The sequence below is a fragment of the Sphaeramia orbicularis genome, chromosome 1 (genome assembly GCF_902148855.1).
Source record: "Sphaeramia orbicularis chromosome 1, fSphaOr1.1, whole genome shotgun sequence".
Lineage (NCBI taxonomy): Eukaryota > Metazoa > Chordata > Actinopteri > Kurtiformes > Apogonidae > Sphaeramia > Sphaeramia orbicularis.
In genome coordinates this window covers 49,496,511-49,521,578 of record NC_043957.1, presented here as the reverse complement: position 1 = coordinate 49,521,578, position 25,068 = coordinate 49,496,511, and the positions used below count along the sequence as shown (strand labels likewise).

The 25,068-nt window shown below is 39.0% G+C and overlaps 1 long non-coding RNA gene across 1 annotated transcript; it reads left to right on the top strand.

Annotated features, from left to right (window-relative positions):
• The first annotated feature begins 12,632 nt into the window (after nucleotides 1-12,632).
• On the top strand, nucleotides 12,633-23,544 carry LOC115427098 (uncharacterized). Its single transcript, XR_003936435.1, has 3 exons — nucleotides 12,633-12,643; nucleotides 19,278-19,282; nucleotides 23,385-23,544. It is a non-coding gene; the product is annotated as an uncharacterized LOC115427098 (long non-coding RNA).
• The last annotated feature ends 1,524 nt before the right edge of the window (nucleotides 23,545-25,068 follow it).

Sequence of the window (25,068 nt, the reverse complement as noted above, 5' to 3'; positions counted from 1 at the left end):
TGGCAACAGGCATTCATTATGTGTGCAGGAAACACCCATCAGTCTGCCAACTACCCATGTCTAATGCTTTTTGACTTACAAAGTAGGTGCAAATAGTGGTGTTTATATAAACAATAAGAAGCCTGGATTCTCTGTGTGTACGCCAGTGTAATTACTGTGTGCTTGGACGTACTGCAAAGCACAAGGTACGGTTGTTCGTCGTATTTATCATTATTAAGACTTATTATCACAAATCTAAAAAAAAAAGGGTCCCAGAGCGCTGGAAATAGACCCAAACATATTATTGCAAAAATCCGCAACTTTGATTAACATTCCGATGTAAGGATTTCATTAAAGTTGCGGAAAAAAAACAGTCAAATTTGTCCATCTGACATGAATTGGACCTCAGTGCATAATTGTACAAGTAACACGACAGACCTGTATATGGAGGACGTGTCAATAAAGCTGTGAGAAAGTGAACTACCCTACTATCTGCTAAAGCTGCATCCGATTAACCCTTTCATGCATAGTGGTCACTACAGTGGACAGCTATTCTACAGCTGTTCTCTTGTATATTCATGAGTTTTGTTGTTTTAGTTGGAGATCAGCCAATACAGAGGACGTTTACGCACCATCCCACACACTGCAGTTCATACCGTTATTGTACAGTCTACTCTCGTTAAACCGCCCGCCGTTATACCACCATTTTCACTCACCGCCGACCAAAACCATTGCACAAAAATCCCCCCAAAAAATCCAAAAATCCCACAAAAATCATTATTCCATTAGCTACCGCCATTTCCGCCTATCGCCATCCGCCAGCCCAGTTCCATGCACAAACAACACTTATACCATTGATTTCCCGACCGTTATACCGCCAGCGTGATTGCCATCGAGTACACATAAATTTTAACAATGCACTGAAACAAACGCGCCAGACGCTGATCGCGACAAGCTACGAGTAGGTCTACGGAACGGCCACCGTTCATTTATCGCAGAACACTCAGTAGGTCAGGATGTCGGGAAGAGGACGTGGGATTAAGCCAAAGCCTCAAGATGATGGGGTGTCATTTCCCGACACGGTATAATAATGCTTAAAATGTTTCCCCACTTTAAATGATCCCTTACAACATAACAGAATCAAGATTTATTTAGAAACGCAATTAGAACGGGTTAACGGAGGCAGCATAGACATCATATAGTAAAGACATGCACATTATGGACGCAACCCGTTGTAACGCCATTTTCGCTATACCGCCAATTTGGCCGTGAACGGAAGTTGGCGGTATAACGAGAGTAGACTGTAATTTTGCTGGGTTTTTTTGTTTGTTTTTTTGGACCAATTTTTTAAAAATTTATTTTCATTGTGCATCTCCAAAAGCACAATGTACAAAAAAGAAAGAAATTCAAATTTTATGATACAAGATTTTGTGACACAAAGCCGCCCCCCCCCCCCCCCCCCCCCCCCCCCCAAACCAATGGCGACCCCATATCAACCCAAGTGACTTTGCTGTTCTTGATAAGCCTGATCTGCAATAACATGTTTGAGTGTAAATCAATTGCAACTAAAAATTGTGAATATAATAAAAACATCAGATTAGCTGATTAAAAATGTTTTTATTTCATAGTTTTCACACAGTATAACTCTTTCTGATATTGTGTTTTAAATACATGTTTCTTTGCTTCAAAAATTAAACACATGATATCCAGCTGAGTGGACATTTTTGAAACTCTATTAAAAAAAAAAAAAAAAAAAGTTCATTAAAAAAATTCAATCGTATTGCTTTTTCATGCCTAAAGAGGAATAAAAACACTCAGGAAAAAAATATTGACTAAGGTTCTCATAATTCATGCATGAAAGGGATAATCAATTAGGTGCTTGAAGCGAATGCAAAAATTCACGATTCGATTAATCGACTTGAATTGATTGAAGGGAAATATTCTCTTGCAGTTTTCCTGAACTGAAGCTTCTTTGTGCGTCACAATAAGCATCCGTGTGAAACACAACAGTGGAACTAATGTTTAACAGCAGAGAAATGAAGGAAACAAAGCTTTGCCTCAGGAGAATTGTGGTTGAATGACTTTTTTGGATCACTTTGAGTTGATTAATTGGTTGCAGCTCTACAATCTGCAGCCTTATAAGTAAATACATAAATAAGTAAATAAATATATACACACATATATAATTTATTTTTTACTTATAACGGCAAAAACAAAACATGGACGGGAGGCAGAACCGGGCCAGAGTGCGAGGACCTGACCAATGCTTTAATTATTGATATATATGGATTTAATGAATTCCTTTCATCTTTTCAGGGTCATTTGTTCCACACACAGATCCCACAGCTGTTTTCTTTCTTGGTTGGATATGGTCCACAGGTCGTTAGGGGTCATCAAATGCACCTGCCATGTTTCTCCTCACCTGGCTGTAATTGGTCAGTTGAAGTCTTTAAAAGGAGACTGTCCCTCCCACCTCAGTTTGCCCCACCCCCCATCCTGACCACTGAGGCCCATTTTTAAAAACTGTTTAAGGCTCATCTTTTAGGTTTATCTATGTCTCTGACAGACTCAGTGGGTGATTGTAAACTGTATTTTCTGTCTCCTCTTAGAAGCACTAAAAAGGCCCTTTATTGGTTTTACCAAGTATATGCAGTACTTTATTTATAAACAGTCCTTTTTTGGTACTATTTCTTGCTTATGGATTGCATTTCCTTCAGAGAATGTGCACATGCCTAGTTTCACTATGTAGTTCATTATTTTTGAATATATTACAGTACAATACTGTGTAAGTCTTTAGTTGCCTTCAGTTTTGTTGGTTTTAACAGAGTTCCAAAGAGCATACAAATTTATTTCTCAGTGTTTTTATAAACCCATAAAGACCCAAACATCCACTGATGACCAAAATCATCTACTGATATAAAATGTTTAATAACTGGTGATTCACTAATCTTATCAATACATGTAAATAATTGATATAAAATGCAGTTTGTCATTTTTTCATAGTTATCAGATAAGTAAAACCCATGGAGTTTGATAAATAACAGTGGTTTTAGACGCTTGGTTTAGGTTCAATTAATGAGATATTTGACTGAAAAAGTCACTTTTTTCAGTTTTCTCCGTTTCTGATATAACAACCCTCAACTTTAATCTGAGCATTTACAGACATCTACATGATCAGTACATTAAATATAGGGAAATAGGTGAATTTCACAAAAAATGCTAAATACAGAACATAATATTACAATAATGGTAATAAATCCCTCAAGAAAGGTTAAAAATAGAGAAAGAAATACATTTTCTCAGATTCAACAAGAAAATGCAAGAAATATCTGCATAATTTTAAAAGTGCACACATAAAAACAATGCTAAATGGATTCTATGAAGTCTGTCTTCTCCCCAAACCATAAGAAATGTTTGGCATGTGTTGAATGAAACCATGAGGAGGTTGGTGCAGTAAATCTTATATTGTCTGCACAGATGAGGTCCAGACATGTTAATGCAGAGAGGTCACAATAATTACTAGACATTTTGGGCTGCACTATCAGTTTTTTCCTGAAATGTTGTATCTTGATACGGAGACTGAGTAATGCATATGTGTGGTCATTATAACCTGATTAAACACCAAACCTAATGAGAGCCTTTGACTTCTGTACAATAGAGTATATTGTACATTTATAGTTTGATTTTACTAGCAAATGCAATAACACTTCTTTTATTGGAATTATAAATGTAAGGCACGTCAATGGCAACATATTTCGTCTTCATAATGGTGTGGTGGTGCACAGCACAAGACTTCAAGATGGGAGTGATAGGCTGAAATTAAAATGTCAACTCTTCATCTCATTCAGCTCGTATTAAAGCAAACATTCATGGTGCAGAATGGAGAAAAAAAAAAAAAAAGCATTTCACTGTTGGGATTTTCCTTATGTTACTGGATAACTTATGGTTAAGAAATTAACCCCAGTTCTCTGAAACATGAGTGCTAGTACAGCCTCTGCATGCCTCTTGCAGGGTCTGGAACATGCCCTTTCAAACTTCATTAGGAATAGAATGTTGTTTGGAAAGGGAGAAGTGGGTATCTGGCTGAATTCACCCTCCCTCTCTGGGGGCAGCACGCTAGGTAGCACATCTGTTTTTCTTGACTGCTGTGGTTTCGTCACCAGACGTCACATTAGCAGCAAAAGGTTTCTTTGCCCATGCACCCCTAAGCTCAGGCAACCTGCCCAGAGCCTGGCCACCCATCTGGTTTTGGGGCTGACGTTAAGGGATGCGCCACAGCTTTGGCAAACGTGTGCTTGAGTGAACATCTACCGGGGTGCAGTGGGTGGTAGCACCTTCTTAGGGAGACACAGCCGGAGCACTTCACCTTCCCTCTTTTTCTCCTCACAACAGCGCTGCATAGTGTCCACCGCTGGTCCGAACAGGCCTTCTGGGTCCACAGGCACATCGAGGATTTGGGTCTTCTCTCTCTCTGTGAAAGGCTGAATAGGTTTAGGCACCTAGGTCTTTCCTAAGTGACCATCAGCGCCATAACCCGTCCTGAGGCTTGGATGGCACATCTGTGCAGATGTAGGCAGAGGTCCGTAACCATGCATACTTCGTCCCACAGGTCTGCAGTGGGTGATACAGACATCTCAACCTGTAATTCTGTCTGGTGGGCTACCGGCAGAGAGGACGTGTTCAGTGCCTTCACCGATGTGGCCACCGCCTTGTAGCCTTTTTCAGTCTGAGATGACTGAAAACAGTCCACCTTGGACAGTAGGGTGGGGCCAGATGAGGTCATGGTAAATTTCAGCTTGGGGTGGAGATGAGACGCCAGCAGTGGTTTGACTGGAGGAAGATGGAACAAACCATTCTGTTCCATATCGACCCAGTCCAGCGCCATGCTTCCCTGGGGTGAGGTTTTTGGTGGAAAAAGGATTGCTCCATGAGCAGGTCACTTCGAGGCACTCAGGAAAGGCTGGCAACAGCTGTCTGGTTGAGGATTTTGCTTTCAGGAGCTTTTTGCCCTCGTAACAGGATGTGATAGTCTCCATGGGGGCTTCAGGCCATGGGATTCCCAGGTTTGCAGATGCTCTCTTATAGACTCCATGCAGGTCTGTGTTGGTGGTCGGGTTTGGAGAGCTGCCGTCCCTCACAGTGCCGCTGGCTGTAGAATAAAGGGTCCGATATCATTGTAGTCTCCATTGGAGAAAAGACCAATGGATTCGTCCCTAGAGTTAGAGTTAATTCCCTATGATGTCATCATGCTCCACCAACAGGGTAGCGTCGTGTACGTCAGGGTCCTCTAGTGGGGCGACAATGTCAAGTTGATCATCCCAGCTGGCTCCCGCCAGGATGGTGTCTCCCTGGGTGCTCTCAGTTAATTCCTCAGGTGAAGGAATGGTTAACCTGACCACTGGATCTGGACAGGCTAGACTGGTGCACCAGCTTGCATCGGTGAGTCTGGATGGAGAGATGTGCACAGAGGTCACAGATAACTATAATCTAACAAGATCCCTTAAAAACCTATTTTCTACACCAGTAAAGTTCGACTACTGTTTTGTTTTACACATCAGCTACAATTGCATTTATGAATAACTAAAGTTAACTGAGTACAGTCCTTAGGGATGCACTGATTGCAAAAATCTAGGTCAATAATAGTATGTAAAATGACAGTTGGTCTGAAAGTCAATGCCCATACCAACTGTGTTATTTTTGTTAATTTTGTTTATGCTGTTGGTCGCACAGTGGTGCAGTGGTTAGCGCTAACTGGTGTGTGTCTTCTGTGTGGAGTTTGTGTGTTCTCATGTCTGTGTGGGTTCTCTTCAGGTTCTTCTACTCACCCTCCAAAGACCTGCACTTCATAGGGTCAATGAATGTGAACTGGTGACATATCCAGGGTGTACCCCATCTTTCCCCGTTTGTACCTGGGATTTCATTTCATTTCATTTATTAAGATCCCCATTAGCAACTGATGATTCAGTTGCTATTCTTCCTTGGGTCCGGGATATGTTCTGGCATCACTGAGAGGACGAAGTGGTTCAGAAAATAAGTGAATCAATTGTTTATGTGGTGATTAAACCCCCTTTGGGGTCAGGGAAATCATTGTGTAGGAACAAATTCAAGCATAAAATTAATTAAAAAAAAACAAACAACTTTAATATAACACAACAGATAAACAGTGGCCACTACCACTGCTGAAAATATATGCTCATACAGATACTGACCGATATCAGTATGAGCATACAATTCAAGTCAGTACTCATGTTTGCAGATATGATGGTGTATTGGTGCATCTCCATATATTTTCTATGAGGACCTGTATTAGAGTCTTGGATGTGGCAAAAACTTGATAAACTTGGCTACCTCTTAATTCCCTATATGTGTTTGGTTCCCAGACTATTAGTGTCACTGAAACTGTCTGAACTGCAGAAAAGGGAACTTAGTCTTTAGCTATTTCACACAGTTGTAGATGTTAATAATGATTACACTAATATTCATACCCAAAAATAACATCCAAAATAATAACCTGTACATGTTGCTTGTTTGTATCTTGGTTCTACATGTTTAATTTTTGTGACGCTTATGCCAGGTTGAACTCAAAGCTAAATAAGCTTTAGCAGAGAATCACTGCTGCTGTAAGGATTTTCAGTTATATGAAGGACTAACCAATCCCATGGCACATACATAAAGTTTAAATACTATCAAATTATTCCAATTCATCTATCACATTTGATTTGTATGATTTTATAGACAGCCATGGGTCGTGCAGAGCTCCTTTAAATGTGCAGTGCATTTTACTCCAGTTTTGCGTTATTTGATAAGCTAGAGGAGTGCAAAAATTGCAGGCAGGGCTTGATGTGGCTGTACCTGTGGTTCTGTAAGTGCATACTGGAGACAGTAATTTCAGCATGCTACTGGATTTTTTATTTTTATTTTTTTAACAGTGGGAACCAATAATGAGTAGTCAGAATTTTATGAAAATGTTTTACACAGAGGTTCCAGGAGGTTAAGATGAAAATAACTGAGGGCACTATAAAATAGAAAGTGTTGGAATTATAAAAAAATATGTTGAACAAGTTCAGTTTACCAAATTTCTAACTTTGACAAAGCCCTGTTCAGCCTACTTCTTGTGCTCTGAGCCATATACTTCACTTTCTGTTGTACGTGATGGTTTCCCCAGGGGTGCCTGTCTTGATGTGGGCTCTTGAAGTGTGAAAGAGAACTACAAGCCATCAGTGAGTACATTGGAGTTGCCACCCACACATCATCAGTTTTAGGGCTGACAATAAGGTTGCTGGGAAAAACTCAAGGGAGAAAATCAGAGTATCAGTGCCCTCAGGTCTATGACGTACTATAGCTTTATATTGTATGGGCACTTGCTGTGTAAACATGGAAAAATATCTTTGTTTTCTAGTCAAGGGCTTAGAAACTGGCTTAGAAATTTACCCTGTGAATAAAAACTCCATGAAAACATTTTGCATAAATAACTTGAATTACCTTTACAATTTATCAGTTTCCAGATGTCACAGCATGGAATTTTTCCACTTTCAGTATGTGATTAATGTGTGACTGCGTCTACATTATACGAAACTCAGCAGGTTCTCATTGTTTTTACTGATGTATGAGTGTTAATGTACACTGAGCAAGAATATAAACGCACCGTGTGACACTTAAACTTTTTAATAGCAGTAGGTGTTGCATAATATATTAATTAGTGCACAGTTTACTCTCTTGATCAGTGTGGTACAGATTACTGTCCGTTAGAACATGATAGTGGCGTCTGGAATTCAGGGACATTCATGTGGATGGTGAAACAAATCACAACTCCATATCTTATGTGTCCACCATTGGCTTCTTGTAGAGCAACACATCGTCTTCTCATCCAGTTGACAATATTGTCAATTGTGACACATGGAATGTTATTCCACTCATCTTTGAGAGCCACACAGAACTATGGGTGTTATCCAGAACCATTCCTGCATGATTTGCGACATCTGGTGACATCTGAGGAAATGTGACATTTTGAGGTGTCTTTTTATTGTCCTCAGTATAAGGAGGGCCTGAATACTGTTCATACTCTTTGAGCAGCGTCTGGACATGTTACACCTGTGTTGTGGGTGGAATCACTGGACCACTGAGCAAGTACTCACTCACAGAGATGGACCCAAAGTTTGTTTATAAGTAGGGATGGGAATCGTTAAGAATTTAACAATTACGATTCCATTATCGATTTTGCTTATCGATCCGATTCCTTATCGATTCTCTTATTGATTCCCATTGGGTGAGGGAATAAAAGAGTACAAATGGGTGTGTTTGCATTAGCTGTCTTTTATATTTCCATCTCTGCACAGAAAATATAACATATACAGTATGTACAAATAATAATAACAGATGATGCATGGCTCAGTTCGGGGGTGGGATGGGGGGTGGGATGGCATGCAGTGAAAGCGAAGCTTAAGACACTTTACTAATTCCTCTATTGCCACATTTCTACTACGTGGAACCGGTTCGACTCGGCTCAGGCACCTCATTTCCTTTTCCCTACCTTCAGAAACTTGTACTACTGGGAACCGGCTCTCAAAAAGAACCGGTTCTTGATTCCCATCCCTATTTATAAGTCAAGAGAATTAACCATGTCTAACAATTATAAGACATCATGAGGCCATTTTGGGCCATGTGTCTTGAGTTACACAAATACTGTACATGGTGCGTTTATATTTTTGCTCAGCATACGTATATCAAAACTAAGGCTCTGTGAGGACAGAAAAAAACAAGAAAAGCACTCAGGGAGCGCAGACCTCCACCAAGACAGATCTGCGCCCCCCCCCCCCCCCCCCATCACCACCAAAATTTAATCTTTTCTTTTCTTCCTTGTGCCAGTATCAACATTTCCTGAAAATTTCATAAAAATCCGTCCATAACTTTTTGAGTTATCTTACTAACAAACAACACTGGTCTACAAATTTTTGGACTCGATCTGCTTCTGAGATAAAAGTGGCTAAATCTAATTTATTTTGATAAGATGAACTGAAAATCAATTGATAACTGTGCTGGTTAGCTAATGTATTCAAGATATTTAATGATATTGTTTTACATCAAAATTGCATCTGTTTATACAATAGATTTAGGCATTTTTGCTTAAAAATAATATTTATATTTTGAAAATATTTAAGTTGCACTTCTTTATCTGTCAAGAAATAAACAAGAAATATCTTAAGACATCAGGTGATTGAATATCTTATGAAAAACAAGCTAAAGTATCACTTAAAACAACAAAGTTTCCTTTATTCAGTATCTGAACAACCCAACAGCTCTGCTTTACTCGTAGGCAGCGCCAAATCTCTGACCAGGTCATTTAGTTCACTCTGTGATATGAGGTGTAGTTCAGGAGAGGAATGCAGTAGCTCAAAGTCAGGGTCAGCTGACGTTGATGGCTCAGGGCCAGCTGAATCCTGGTCATCATCATGATCATCATCTGAGTCCAGAGTGTAGGATTCTGGTGGCACAGGAATTGGTGGTTCTTCTCCATGAGGTACAGGGTGCAGAGCTGATGGAATATTTGGATACTCCACTGTCTGTTTCTTCTTTCTTGACATTCCTTTTGCAACTGGGGGAATCATACAAAAGTAACAGTTGCTACTGTGATCTGTTGGTTCTCGCCAAACCATTGGGATTGCAAAGGGCATAGATTTTCTTTTCTTGTTGAGCCACTGGCGAAGATTAGTTGCACATGTGTTACAACAATAATGTGGAGCCCAGCTTTTGTCCTGATCTCCAACTTTGCAACCAAAGTAATGGTGGTATGTCTTTTTAACCACTGCAGTTATGTTGTGCTTTTGTGATGCAAACGTCACTTCACCACAAACGTCATAGAAGTTATCTGGGTTGTTCACACAAATTCGAGGCATCTCTCTTATCTGAAATCAAAAAATGATACAGTTCACTAGAGATATCTGACAAATGTGATCTTAGAAGCTGTTACATGCGACTTGTGATGCAAAAGTCAATTTCTTCTACCGTTCATGAAATTTCTCTACATGCATGCATTTTGTCCACTTCCAAGAGAGAGATTTCTGCAAATAAAAACAAAACATTTTATGTCAAAACTCTAGACATATTAAAATGAATGTATTGGAATGTGCAGACAGGCTTTCAGATAGAACTGGTTGCTTGTAGACACACTGTACCTTCTGATAAACGACCATTTTTGTCTTATTTTGCATAAATTTCCTATTTTGACCCAATACTGTGTCTTGGAAACTATAGCCATTCTACACTTCTGACTTACTTTTTCTTTATTAGTGACCTAAACCAAAAAAAATGTCACTACTTTTGTTCCAGAAGCATTTTGCTTGTAGACCAGTGCAAACAAACAAATACGCATGCACACAAAGCAAAGTGATCACAATACCTCCTGGCAGAGGTAACAACATCTTGTTTCTGACTTTAACAACTGGTTTATTGGTAACATACCATGCCGCTGGATATGTTTCAGACTGCACACCTACACTTTCACGCCTACATTGTTAAGACTGAACTGTAAGACTAAGTAGTTCGAACCAAGCCTCCCCCAGACTACGGGGCAGCCGACCTTCTGTTTGGCCTAAAGAGGCTGTTTTCAGTCCTGATCTAACTGAACCAAGGTTAAGCTCATTTATATTTTGGGTAGTTCAAATTGAGCCAGGGGGTTTTTCACACAACTGACTTTGTGTATTGCTTCTTCTAGTTTACTTGTCAACAGTGGCTGAGGCCACATCGAAGTGTCACTGCTGTGTGCCCAATGTACATCAAGTAAACAAAGGCAACTATGTTTAAGTTTTCGTGGTTTTCCTTCAAATTTAGTTGAGAAGAAGAAATGGGTCGTCGCAATTCATCAAGATGAGGAGCCGAACTTCAGAACCCAATCAGGAAGTATGTTCGTCTGCAACAGGTGTCCTGAACTCCGGCATTTCTGGGAAACATCAGCAATATTGTGAAGGGAATCAAGGGGTTAAAAGTAGGGAAAACAGCCCTTAACTGCAAAGCTGGGTACCGCAACCTGGCCCACCACTGGCATTTTTTTTTCATGTCCAATCCCCACCCCCCGTACCCACGTACATTAGACTCATGTCCTGACCCGACCCATGACTAAACACATTGTCTACACAGTAACTCACTTTTAAGGGCTTTATTTTTGGCTAAAATACATGTCATCAATAAATCTCTAATACGTGCTGCTCAATGACATCTGTGGCTGGAAGTAAACAGAGGTGAAGTTCACTTCACAACAAAACAAACCGACCGTGGATCAACTAGTGTGAAATTAGATGATCATCATCAATAAATGTCCTGCAAATTATTTTCATCCATGAATCTTCTTTCATTTTTACACTTCCTTGCCCGCTTCCTCCCTGCATTTCGTTTAAATTTACCCATGCCCGTACCTACGAGAATTCTTTTTTTTTTTCAATCCATCGTCGCATGTTTTTACAGGTTACCTGTCAGGTACTCCATGCAGTACTCTGGTGTTTTCCCTACTTTTAACCTCTTTATTCCCTTCACAATATCACTGATGTTTCCCTGGTAATCCTCTTCCCAGAAATGCCGGTGTTCAGGACGTCTGTTACACATAAACTGACTTTCTGATTGGATTTTGAAGTTCGGCTCCTCATCTTGATGAATTGCGACAATCCATTTTTTCTTCTCAACTAAATCTGAAGGAAAACCATGAAAACTTAATTATAGTTGCCTTTGTTTATTTGATGTACGTTGGGGCACAGAGCAGGGACACTTCGATGTGGCCATTGTTGAAAAGTAAACCGGAAGAAACAATACACAAGCTCAGTCATTTCAAACCGTTTCTAGCTCATGCGTGAAAAACCCCTAATACAGAATGTTACTCAAAGCTGTCATCTAAACACTGAAGAAGTTGAAAAACAAGGACAAATGGGTCAATGCGGGGGTGTAGTAGTTAGCACTATTCCCTCACAGCAGGAAAGTGCTGAGTTCCACTCTCTGTCGTTGAGTTTACCCGTTTTCTTCTGGGTGCTTTGGATTCCCCCACCATTAAAAACCGGTATAGGTTATTTTTCCTGTCAGTGCCCTTGACCACAGTGTTTTGATGTAGATCTGGTGTTGGTCCCCAAGCATCTCACTGCTCCTAATATGCTACATGCTAATGCCGGGTGCTACATGTACTAGGATGGGGGAAATGCAGAGACCGAACTCCCCTACACGGAAAATAAAACAAGTTAATTTTTTAACTTTTGAAAAAGAACATGCCAAAACATAGCACATGTAAATGACACTAGTAGTGTTGGTCTTTGTCCAATTTTGCCATGTGAACATAAAACCAACTAGACCAAATGTGTTTAACATAAACCTTGATTTGAATGTTCAGATGTGAAAGTGTCCTGAATGCGCAAATTACTCTTTGTTTTAGCTTAACCCAGTGTCCTTCATGCCAGTGGAAATGATTTCCGAAAACAACAACCAAGCAAAACAATAGGAGTTTTTCCAGCCATCTAATTTAGCTCATGCTTTGAAAAACCTGAGCGCAAATGCCAACAATTAATGGAAAAGAAAACGGTGGAGCATTGGAAAAATTGTTTTAACATGTTAGCAAGATGGAAAAGATTGTGTATTGATAAATGAGTGCAAGTAAGAATAATGGAAACAGATTTAGTGAGTAATTACATGTGTGTTCAGGTGTGGAGCAATTAGGAGAATTCAGCTCTCGCTAGTACAAGATGCAATAAATAGAAGCCACAGTAGATAGAAACAGCAAGGAATCCTGCCATGTACAAAGAACTACAGAAACTAGTTTTGGACAAGGCTTTGAGAAATCATAAGAGACTTTAAAACAACATTATATGAATCAGACCAGCAGTTCAGATAGTGTCCATACATAAGAATGATCCTTCCACAGGCTCACCTACGGAAACTTTGTTACAACTTATACTTCCTCTAGATAGTCATAAACAATTGCCCCTTTTCTGCCAACATTTCCAGGAACTTTTATTTCCAGGAGCGTAATAATCTGGGTAAAAGAATTCCTAGTAAAATGTGTGGTGTGTGTTTCCACTGCACCTCTAAGCTCAAAATTTATTCAATGCTAATGACATATGGGCAGTGTTGGGCAAATTACTTTAAAAAAGTAATTAGTTATAGTTACTAGTTACTTGCCAAAAAAAGTAATTGAATTAGTAACAGATTTACTCCTTAATTAATGTAATTAGTTACCAGGGAAAGTAATTATTGCATTACTTTTTTGAAAAACCTTCAAATATGTAAAAGGAAACTGATTTTTGAGCGTGTTTCACGGGACAGTTGCATAGAGTAGAACAGCAGACAGGGACTGCAGACCATAACTGTGGTGAGGCTGGGGTCCACCAGGGCCCGGCTTTTCCACCTCATAAATGCATATCTGCATTTATAGGAAGAACATGCTCCTCCAGTTTATCCCACATCTCCACTTTTTTCATTTGCTCCTCCCTGATCCAGCGGTACATGTCTTCAGTCCAGTCAGTCAGACTCACTGATAACTCCTCCACTAAATTAGCTGCGCACGTAGCTGCGTTCAAGTGCATGGGCTGTGCTGTGTACAACTTAAACCCGGACATGTCATTAGTCGTTCAGGTGAAGGCAGTGTGGACAATTCAGACTCATGGACACACAGGTGAAACATGAAGGCAGTGTGGGCAATTTGAATATAACAACGGCACATAAACGAACAGCTCACAATGAATCGGTTCTTATCATTCACTGAAAAGAGCCGTTCAAAAGACTCGACTTGTCCGCGAACGTCACACCTCTCGTGCCTGGATGAGTGAGCCAGGACAGATAACAGCTGTTAGATATCAGTGCATAGTAACGTGCCACATTTCACTGCCGGTAACAGTAACGCCGTTGTAATGATTCAAATAGTAATTCATTAGATTACATGTTACTGGAAAATAATAATGGCGTTAGTAACGCTGCTATTTTTAACGCCATTATTCCCAACACTGCATATGGGGGAGTAGGAAAAGAAACTGCCCTACACCTCCAGTCCTGTAGGTGGCAGTAAGACGCTTAAGGACAAGTCTGCATCATTCTTTGTGTGACACAGAATAAAGACACTTAAGTTGCTCTGCTCTGTTTTATTGCGTCGCTAATAAAACCATGCAATCTGCATGAAAAAATACGCAGGTGCACACTGGTTTAAATTTCAGTGCAGAATGCTGCAGGTATGTTCCACCAGTCAGTGTTCTTGAGCGTTTGACAACCCCACCCCCTCAAAAATTCTGGGGAGTCTGAAAAATCCTACCCCCCCCCACCGAGTAGGAACTTTTTTTCAGGGAAAGTTAGGGGTTGAAGGAAAGTTTTTTTCCTTGGATAATTTCAGGAGATTTTACAAAATCCTGGGTAAATGATAAAAGTTCCTGCGATGGAAAAGGGGCTATTTAACTATATTTAACTGGTAAAGTTTTAAACCATGATGATGATGTAAGAGAACAAATTTTTAATATTTGCATTAACAGTTTTAGAAGAAAACATACATAAACTGGCAATTATAAAGACAATTTAGCTTAAACTTATGATGAATTTGGATGGAAAGCCACTTGGTATTTGAGTAACATCTCCACTGAGATGCCATCAAATGTCAAACTGTGCTGCTGTAGACATCCTCTGTAGTAAACGTACACGTATACACCTCCTCTCTTCTTTGTCTTGCAGTATGAGTCTCCCTGCTGCTTCCTTTTTGAGTCACCCTCTGAAACCTACGCTTTCCTTCTTGTGATATCTTTGTTTGACTTACCCAGCAATGTATAATAATTTTAATTTTTTTTCCTGTTACGCCTCCAGGGCTTCTCTGTTTGATTGTGGCATCATGTAACCTTTTGTAATGCTGATGTTGAGCCGCTATTTCACGCACTACCCTCAGACACACGACTATTTCTTGTGGAATGTGAGCCGTCTGCAGTCGCTGGGTCCTTTACCACATACCTATCCCTGTCCACCTTGACACATGGCACCCAATAGACTTTTACCTCCCTTTTCAGCTCAACGGGAGGCCTGCAGCGCTGACATGTTTAACTCAGTGAAAATGACTCTTCAAGGGGCAAGAAAGCCTTTAGAGATGCTGCCATTTTCTTTCAAGAGAAATCCTCCTGTCAGTGTCACAGTCAGTAAGTCAGAGAGCAAAGACTTGAAACACTGAGCTGTCACCTTCAAAGGGAAAAGTTTGAGAGGGTTCGAGCAAAACTGCGCCAACCACCCAGGACTTCAAAGTTAAGGCCAAGATCAGCCATGTATGGATTATTTCCCCTATTTCAACTTGACAGTATTTATTTCGTTGCATTGGTTTTCATCACTAGTGCCCACCTTATTGTCAGAAGTCAGAAAATTAGTTTGGATTTGGTTGATAACTCTAACACTAACTGTAATCCTTTTCTGGGCCGTCTGACAATAGGGTGCCTCCCGTTCTGATCCTGGGTTTATGTTCAGCTAAACTCACTTGAACTTAGCAGAGTGAAGGCCTCTCTTTTGTTATGTGTTCAGTATTTTGCAGTTTTACATCTCAGTCCAACTGAATGTGCCGTTTTTCTTTCTCCCTTCTGCTACTGTGGTAGTGTATTTCAGTAGATACATTTTGTACATCACAAGACCTTGACATGTACATTTATGACAAACATTGATGGGTTGATGTTATTAATAAGAAAGGCACATGGCTAAGAAATAACTCAGTTCTAAATACAGGAAATGTTCTGTCATCTGCTGGTAATTTCAACACATTTAAAGGTGCACTATTGATGATTTGTTTGTACTTGTTTTAACTTTATTACCTCCAGCAAGTGTAACGGCAGAGGTTATGTTTTCATCAGGGTTTGTTTGTCTGTTTGTCTGTTAGCAAGATAACTCAAAAAGTTATGGACGGATTTGGATGAATTTTCAGGAAATGTTGATACTGGCACAAGGAACAAATGATTAAATTTTGGTGGTGATGGGGGGGGGGCTGATCTGCCTTGGTGGAGGTCTGCGCTCTCTGAGTGCTTTTCTAGTGTTGTAGTCTGTGTTCAACTGGGGGGTGGTCATCTCTTGAAAGTCAGAGAAGCAGCTTGTGACCAAAGGGTGGCTAGTGCAATTCCCCATACGGGCAGAGAAATTATTGGCTGATGTGCTCTTGAGCAAGGCACTCAACCCACATTTGCCCATTATGCGCCTGATGTGGCAGCCCACTGGCCCTATTCTGCAGTGTGTTGCTCCTGTGAGTTCAGCAAGTGATGGGTTAAAGGCAGAGTCAATTCTAGGGTGTGTTACATGTCCATGTGTACAAGGACAAACAAGAAAAGCACTCGGAGAGCGCAGACCTCCACTAAGACAGATGCCCCCCCCCCAGCCCGATCACCACCAAAATTTAATCATTTCTTCCTTGTGCCAGTATCAACATTTCCTGAAAATTTCATGAAAATCCATCCATAACTTTTTGAGTTATCTTGCTAATAAACAAACATACAAACCAACAAACATACATGCAAACACACAAAGCAAAGCGATCACAATACCTCCTGGTGGAGGTAATAAAGATTTTTCTTCATTATCAACCCTACCTTTCCCCTCAAGATTCAGACCCTGAAAACAAATAATGCCTGTTTGACTTTATGACAGTGGTTCCCCACCTTATTTGGCTCGTGTCCCCATTTTAACATCACAGTTTCTAGTGACCCCAAACATTGAAAATTCAGACTTTTTTTTTTTTTTGCTAAAATTAATTTGTTTTTGATCATGTAATAGTTTGCTATACTATGTTGCAAATAAACATGGATTTTAGACAACATTTAGTCTATATAATGCAGTGGTTCCCAACCTTTTTTGGCTCGTGTCCCCATTTTAACATCACAATTTCTGGCGACCCCAAACATTCAAAATTGAGACTTTTTTTTTTTTTTTTGGTAAAATTAATTTGTTTTTGATCATGTAATAGTTTGCTATACTATGTTGCAAATAAATGTTAATTTTAGATGAAATTTACTCTATATAATGTATATTATTATGGACGGGGGCAGAAAAGCCAGGTGTAGATTACTGCACAAAGTGAGAATTTTATTTTCCTTGGTCAGGATATGTACAGTCAGTCCAGCTTGGATTTACAAGGCTGACAATTAATACTGAACAAACAAGAACTCAAAGTATGAATTATGAAAGAGCTGCAGCATCTGAAACCGACCACAATGAACATTTGACAGATAAACAGTACCACAGTGCTTCAGTTTCAGCTTCACAGTTTGTCATGTCTGTTATGTGATTGTCTCTGTCAACGCACCATATATTTTTTATTAGTAGGTTTTTTTTTTGTTTTTTTTTAATCAATTACTAGAAATTTCAGGCGACCCCATTTGAATTTCAGGTGACCCCACGTAGGGTCCCGATCCCAAGGTTGAAAAACACTGCTTTATTGGAAACTGGATAATTGTTGAACACTTTCTTTCTATTTTCAGCTGTTCCATCAACCTCAAAGTCCCTGTTTCTGTAAATATTATCTACTAGTGCATTGACCCGTGGGGATCCATGGGTTCTAGATGGGGTAGTTTTTATGCTGTTGTGTATTCGTGCATGCTGTACCGCTTTTGTCCAACAGTCACCGCCAAAGCATTCTGGCCATTGCAATGTGATTGTAAGGCTATAGTATTCCAAAATTACTCCCAAAAATCCCCAAATACTGGTCCTATCAACTTGTTGTTTTCACTTGAGACACACACACACACACACACACACACACACACACACACACACACACACAGAGGTCACTTGGCTTTTATGATATAGATTGACCATTTGTTAATACCAAATTGTGCCAAATTATCTATCAGTTGGTCATAGGACATTTTAAGGCAGGTGATATTGAAATTATTCAGTACAGTACGTTGCAACCTTCTACAACTTTTAATACCATTTGCCTAATGTAGACAATTTCCCCATTCTAAATTATATGATTTTTCTTGTAGAAAGTGTCCTTCCTTACCTTTAAAAGATATACTGTATTTCACGAAGACAAATAAATCCCAGGTATCATGGCAGTGAGTGTCACAAAGGAATCAGGTATTGGTTGGAGTATTTACCATATCACAAAAGTTCTCAGCTCTATTGTAAAATGTTAAGTCCTTTGCAGTAAAACCTTGGACGTCTCCAAATTGTGGCTGACAACTGTCTGAAGTATCCACGTCGTTGTCCTGTGTGTTTTTACTTGTGGTGCTATAGTGGTTTTGTAACTAGGGCAGGGATTAAAGCAAAAATTTTTCATCTGACTGAAAATTTTCTTCTGGTCAAAATCATTGGCCACTATTAAAAATGATATAATACAATACTACTATAGCGTACAAGTTTATATAGTCAAATTTGGCAATACTGTAAAACACACTGTATGGGAGAGTGTACAGGTGTAGAAGATTAGTAACATGGATATAAAAAATGTCATGAGTGGTATTGGTGGGGGGTCTGGGGGTCCTCCCCCAGAAAATTTTTAAAGCTTCAGGTCAATTTTGGTGCTCTCTGGTTAATTTTAAAGGGTATGAAAACCTTTGAAGCAAGTGAAAATAATAACTAGAAGAAAACCTCTCTGCAAAAGATGAGTGAGGCTGCTTCATTTTTTTGCACCATGATCTAATTGGAGTTCCATCGTCTCCCTTCTCATCAAGCCACGCCCACCTCCATCTATTTTTCACGCATCTCTCACTAGTTACCACTTCAGCCCCTTCCTCTACAAACGTGTCCATGATGTCGTATATGCTAGCCAAAATAATCTGTACGTCAAACCTGCGTCCACAACCCCCCACCCCCCCGGCCAATATCATGTTCTCTTTTGATTGGAAGAAATTACGTCAACTGAAACAGAAATTATATTCCGTTACAGATACTCTCTGAGGGTATTTAAAATACAGTGGCTTTGCAAATACCAAGGGTGTTACTCATTCATTCAATTTTATCTTCGTACTGTACCACACAGATAGAAAAAAGATGCTAAACAGGTCAAAATAAAGCACTTATGCAGTCGGGTGTGTAACCGTGTAAGGCCGTGGCGCACACAGCCGCACGCACGGGAAGGGCACATACACACAAACACAAACACACACACACTAGTCATATACCGGCAAGAGGAGATAAGCTATGAACCCAAACATGAAGGTCCATGAAGATCAGTTCTGTCTTCTTCCCTTTTCGCTATGGTTCTTTCATAATGAAAGCTACTTGTTAGCACTAAACTAAAGTTAGCGTCTGGAGGCTGAACTTCAGTAAAGCTGAACTTGTCCATGTGTTTCTGAGGCACAGAATGAGCAGCGTTTCCTTCCAAAGAGAAATAGTCATCAATCTGTCCTCCCGACATAAAAATAAAGAAGTCATCTTATTATCAGCACTGTTAAACCTATCAGCCCCCTGTGCGTGGCGTGCCTGTGTTAAACACCTGCAGATTCAGGACAGGATCATGGTGCCGACTGGACTCCGGGAAACACGTGGGGAAGTTACTTCAGTATGACTTTTTTCCCCCCTCAGTTTTTCCATTTGACGGAAATCCGTCGTGGTGATGGAGAACTTTAATCCCTGAACTAGGGCAGCATGATTGGGTAATTTTTTGATTATTGTGGGAAATATTGGGATTGTTATTTAGATTTCAGATGTATCCATGTGTATTATTTTACAGCTTAACTGAATTTGTGCTGTCTCTTGTTCAGGTGTTGGTTAAAAAAGAACAATCAGAGCTCTCAAACAGGTTGGTTAATGTTAAGGATTTTTAAATAAAGCTGCCTATTAAAGTTTTATTTCAGAGTGCATTGAATTTTAACAATGTACCCCTCTGTGTGCAGCTGTTCAATGTTGGGTATTTCCACAGTGTTGCATTTCTTGAGCAGTGACCTGGTAATATTGTTACCTGAGTTTCTGTGAGTGCCACTTGCATTTTTCCAGCCACATCTAAGTGAAGCACAAATAAGAAATTGTAGGTAGCAAAGCACCACAAGGACCCAGCTAGTCACTTCACGAAGAAAAAATTATTGAACCTGGAAACTCAATCACCTACTGTGTGAAAAGTCCATTATTCTTTATATGTGGAACAATAATTCCTTATTGCCATACAGAATTCATATCTTCCTCAAGTGCTCTCACAATAATAGTGTTGCATTTGTTGCCAATATTGTTTTCCATCTGCCATCGGTTGAAGTGTAATTTGAGCGGATACACCAGACAATTCTTTTGCAATATGCACAAATATTGGTATAGTATTTAGCATGCTGTGCACATTTTATACAGTGGTTATAGAATGTGTGGGCCTGTCTGCTCCCTTTGTAATTATCAATTAGATTTTATTTCCCAGGAGAACAATATCTCACTCCCACAGTGTGTGGTGGAAGACCTTGATCCAGCTGATGTGTGTGAACAAAGCGTTATTTGAATACTGCTGCTGCAGACTGACACACAGTCAAAGGGAAATGGAAGTGGGTTGAGTGCTGTAAGACATGCATTCAAGTTTGCATGTAATCAAATAAAGCTGCACTATTCATTGAATCACAATGTCAGCCTGTGCACCTGGTCACTATTTGAAGGTCCAGTGGATTTATGATAATATTGGATTAGTAGTGATGTGACGTTCACGAACGAATCAAATCTTTTGAATGGCTCTTTGAAATGAACAATGGGAACTGAGTCTTTGTAAAGAGCCGTTCATTTATTTTTATTTAGTTTTTTTTTAAAGGCGGGAGTGTCCGATTGCCTGTCAGTTTAGCGTCACTGGGGAAGCATTGGGCAGGAGGAGAATGTTCGAGGAGAAAAAAAAGAGTGCTTGTGCATGTCTCATGTCAAGAAGTTAGCAAAAAAAACAACAGTTTAAAGCGTGAGGTGAGCATACTGGAGGAGACGGAGCTGGAAGACTGGTCGAAACCAGAGAAAAGTTTGAGAATGAGTGAGTGACCACCTGTGAGTAATGAGTCAAAGAAAAATGTTATTTCATAAGAAAAAGCTTTATTTTCCTCTTCATTTTTAGGCTACAGACTAGTCCGCATAATGTACCGTGATGTTTCTTGTCAAATTCCAGCATTTGCCTAATGTCACCTCTCATGTCATGCATTTAGCCCACATATTTTAACTAACTATTCTTTTTTACGGTAAGATAATATTTATTGCCGTGCCAATTAAACACCTTTAAAATGTAATGTCAATCATCACATGTAGTGTTTCAAAATAATGCAAAAACCATAAATGAGCCAGTCTTTCGAACGGCTCTTTTCAGTGAACGGCTCCTGATTGAACGGCTCCCTTCAAAGAGCCAAAAGTCCCATCACTATGGATTAGGAATGAGTAACAAAGTCTGGTATTAAATGTTTATGTTATGTAGCAATATGCTATCAACCTGACGCACCAATATGATATAGGTTAATGATTTAAAGGAGTGATATTTAGCTTTTTTTAAATGGAATTTGCATTTTAAAACATTTCCCTGTGGTCTACATAAACTGTAAATGCTATGGTCGCTAATTCAACTCCACAGGTCCATCTTCAACCCTATTTCTGAATAATGACACCAGAAAGGTCGTTTTGAACGCTGGCCCTTTAAATGCACATGACCCCACCCCCTCCAGGTTGTTGACTGTGCTTTCTGTCCCGTTCAGCCACTTGGGTTCGTTAATACAACATACAACTGAACATTTTTGGCAATCAGCTTGAAGTTTGGACATATTTTCAGTTTTTACTACAACCGCTGCTGCTGATAAACAATTATGTCGTACTCTGACAAATGTTCATCAGAAGTCTTGAGCTAATATGTGCAAATGTCGTGACGTAACTAGTTAAAGACGTAACAAATTAAGCAGGAATTCAAATGGGTTGTAGAAATCCACTTGATTTTTGCCAAAATGGATATAAAGGTAGCTTTGCAGCACCTGGAAGGTTCAAATTCAAACTTTTGGAACTATTAGAGTCCACAAATATACAAATAAATGAACCAAAGACTAATAAAATGGGTTTGACAAAATATGACCCCTTTAAAGTGAGTAGTCGTCTGCTCATTGTCTCGGTATGAGTCCAAGGTCGTCTGAGCGTCATCCGAACTTTCAGAAATCTGGAGGCTGCAGACATCTATTGTACGGTCAAAATAACGATGAATAAAAAAAGTCCTGAATTCAGTATTATACTGAAAAGAGGATGAGTGAAAGACTATTTTCTATTGCAGTAAATAAAAATGATATTCGTTTCCCATTTCAACCAGAACAAAATCAGTGTCTATGATTGTGATTAGTTCAACCCAATGCATTGCACTTACTACAGAATATGGATCATATGTGAACTGTACATGCCGCAGATGACACAAAGCCAAGCAGATCATTTTATTCCCATTTTGAACCACTGACAAAAGAACAGCTAAGACTAAAGTTAAAGTACCAGTTTGAGCAGCATCTGTAAGAGTAGTAGTATTGAGTAGTAGTAGTAGTCATTATTAGTAAGAGTAGTAGTATTCTTCACAATAGCCTTCCCTACTTTGGATCCAGTGTATGTTTTTTTTTTGTTTTTTTTGCATGTTTTTTTTGCATGTTTGACTCAAATTGAAATAACAAATCATGGTATTATCCACAATAAGTATAATATGACTTTTTTTTACCAAATTATGCAGCTTTACACTAAAATCTACATGATATAAGTGTATTAATGTTGTATATAGTAAGGTAAAAGACGAATACAAGACAAGATGTTACATATTATGCCACAGTCTCTCCACAGCAGGGCTGTACAAAATTCAGAACAGAATTGAGAATGACACCTAAATTCCAATTCAGTTCTTGAATTTGAATTGAGAATGCAAACAGGATGCAGAATTGCAATGAAAATTGCAGGTGGTAGAACTGGAATTCCATGAAATTCAAAGAAATTCATGATACATAATGAAGGTGCATTTTACAATGAAGCTGTACTGTATATATTACATATGGTAACATGAATTTCATACAGATATTATTGTATGGACTTTATGTACACAATGCTTTATTATAGTAAATAGGCCTGTTTTTTAATTTTAACAAATTAACATTAAAAGCATACTCTACGTCTGGCCTAGGGATGTAAATAATTGACTATCAATTAACTGTTGATAAGAATTTGCTCGATTAAATTATGAATTGTCAGTTAATTGCTCTTTTATATTTATTTTGTTGAATTTCTCTGCAGAATGTGTTTAGTTCTACTCCATAAATGTCATTGCCTGTGCTGTATCCAATGGTACAAAAAAATCAATCATTAAGGAATATGACATGCTTTTTTCATGAAGTATATAAACAATATTTCGCTTTTATTCTTATAGACCCTATCGAAACAGAAATTCAGGGTCTCAGGAAAATCACCTCTTATCAATTAATCATTAATCGATCAATAAGGCCAACCAACTAATGATTAATGGATTAATCAATAATTTACATCCCTAGTCTGGCCATACCTGTTTCCTCTGCACCTGTCGAGAGGATATTTAGTGTTGCAGGCAAGATATTCAGACCAGAACGATGCTGCCTCAGTGACAAAACGTTTGAGGAACTGTTGACCATTAGATGCAACAATGTTACCCTGTAAAATACTTTAATAATGATAATTGCATTTATCACATTCATTCTCACTGATATGTGATAAGAAGAAGAAGAAGAAGAAGAATTTCTCTGAATTGCTATGAATTCAATTTCACTTCATGTAATTCCAGTTCAAATTCAGTTCAACATCCTGTGGGGTGGAGTCAGTTCAAATTCATTCATTGAATTGAACTAAATTCTGAAATTTTCAATTGTGTACAGCTCTGCTCCACAGATCCTCATCATTCATACATTACATGGACCTGAGCCCCATTTACACGACTGAGACCTCTTGTCTTTGTGCCCAATATGTTTTGGCTTGTGACCCCATTTTAACATCAAAATTTCCGGAGATCCCAAACATTCAAAACGGAGACTTTTTTTTTTTTTTTTGCTAAAATTAATTTGAATTTGATCATGTAATAGTTTGCGATACTATGTTGCAAATAAACATTAATTTTAGACAACATTTAATCTATATAATGTAGATTATTCTGGATGGAGGCAGAAAAGCCAGGTGTAGATTACTGCACAAAGTGAGAATTTTCTTTTCCTTGGTCAGGATATGTAGTCAGTCCAGCTTGTATTTCCAAGGCTGACAATTAATACTGAACAAACAAGAACACAAAGTATGAATTATGAAAGAGCTGCAGCATCTGAAACCGACCACAATGAACATTTGAAAGATAAACAGAACCACAGTGCTTCAGTTTCAGCTTCAGTGTTTGTCATGTCTTTCATGTATTGCGATTGTCTCCGTCAACTCACCATATATTTTTTATTATTACATTTTATTTTATGACTGGCATGCATGGCACCATGATTGAAACTCATATTCATCACTTTCAATTGAGTCAACAGGTCCAGATACATTATGTATGTCATCAACAGTGTAACACAGAGGATAAAGCGAACCAAACAAACAAAACTTCAACTTGGTGACATTTAAGTGGTTCTGTCTTCATAGAGAGAAGTTTCCCTATAGCTGGTACTGCATGATTTCTATGCCAAAATGGGCATTTGCAGTATTTTCTCTTTTTTCCTCTTCTTTCCAAACTTTAAACGATCCAGAGTGGACGAATCAATTAATTTCATGATCACAGAAAGACAGACTAAATCCAAACTCAAGAAACAGATATTGCTGTTAGTCATGTTGAAGTCAGTATCTGTTTTAGAAATTCTAAAATCTGAACTCAAATTGAAAAAGAAAATAAAAGTTTATGTCTGCCTTAACACCAAAAGTATGAAACTGCAGACCTATGTTAATATTTTACACTTTATCTAATGATCAACAATTTAGGATTTCACCATCTCTTGATTCCCAAATGATACTTGGCTTGTTTATTTCAGCAGCTTCACAGCAGTACTTCCTCTGCACTAGTGCTCAACGCTGTGAGTAAGAACATTTTTATGTATCACGACTTAAGAGAGCTCCTGGTGCATTAGACCTGCACATACATCCTTGTATTTATCAGAGGTGGCTCATCAGCCAAAACTGCAAGTAGATTCAGTACACGAATTTTCTGATTTTATTGCATTTCTAGAGGAG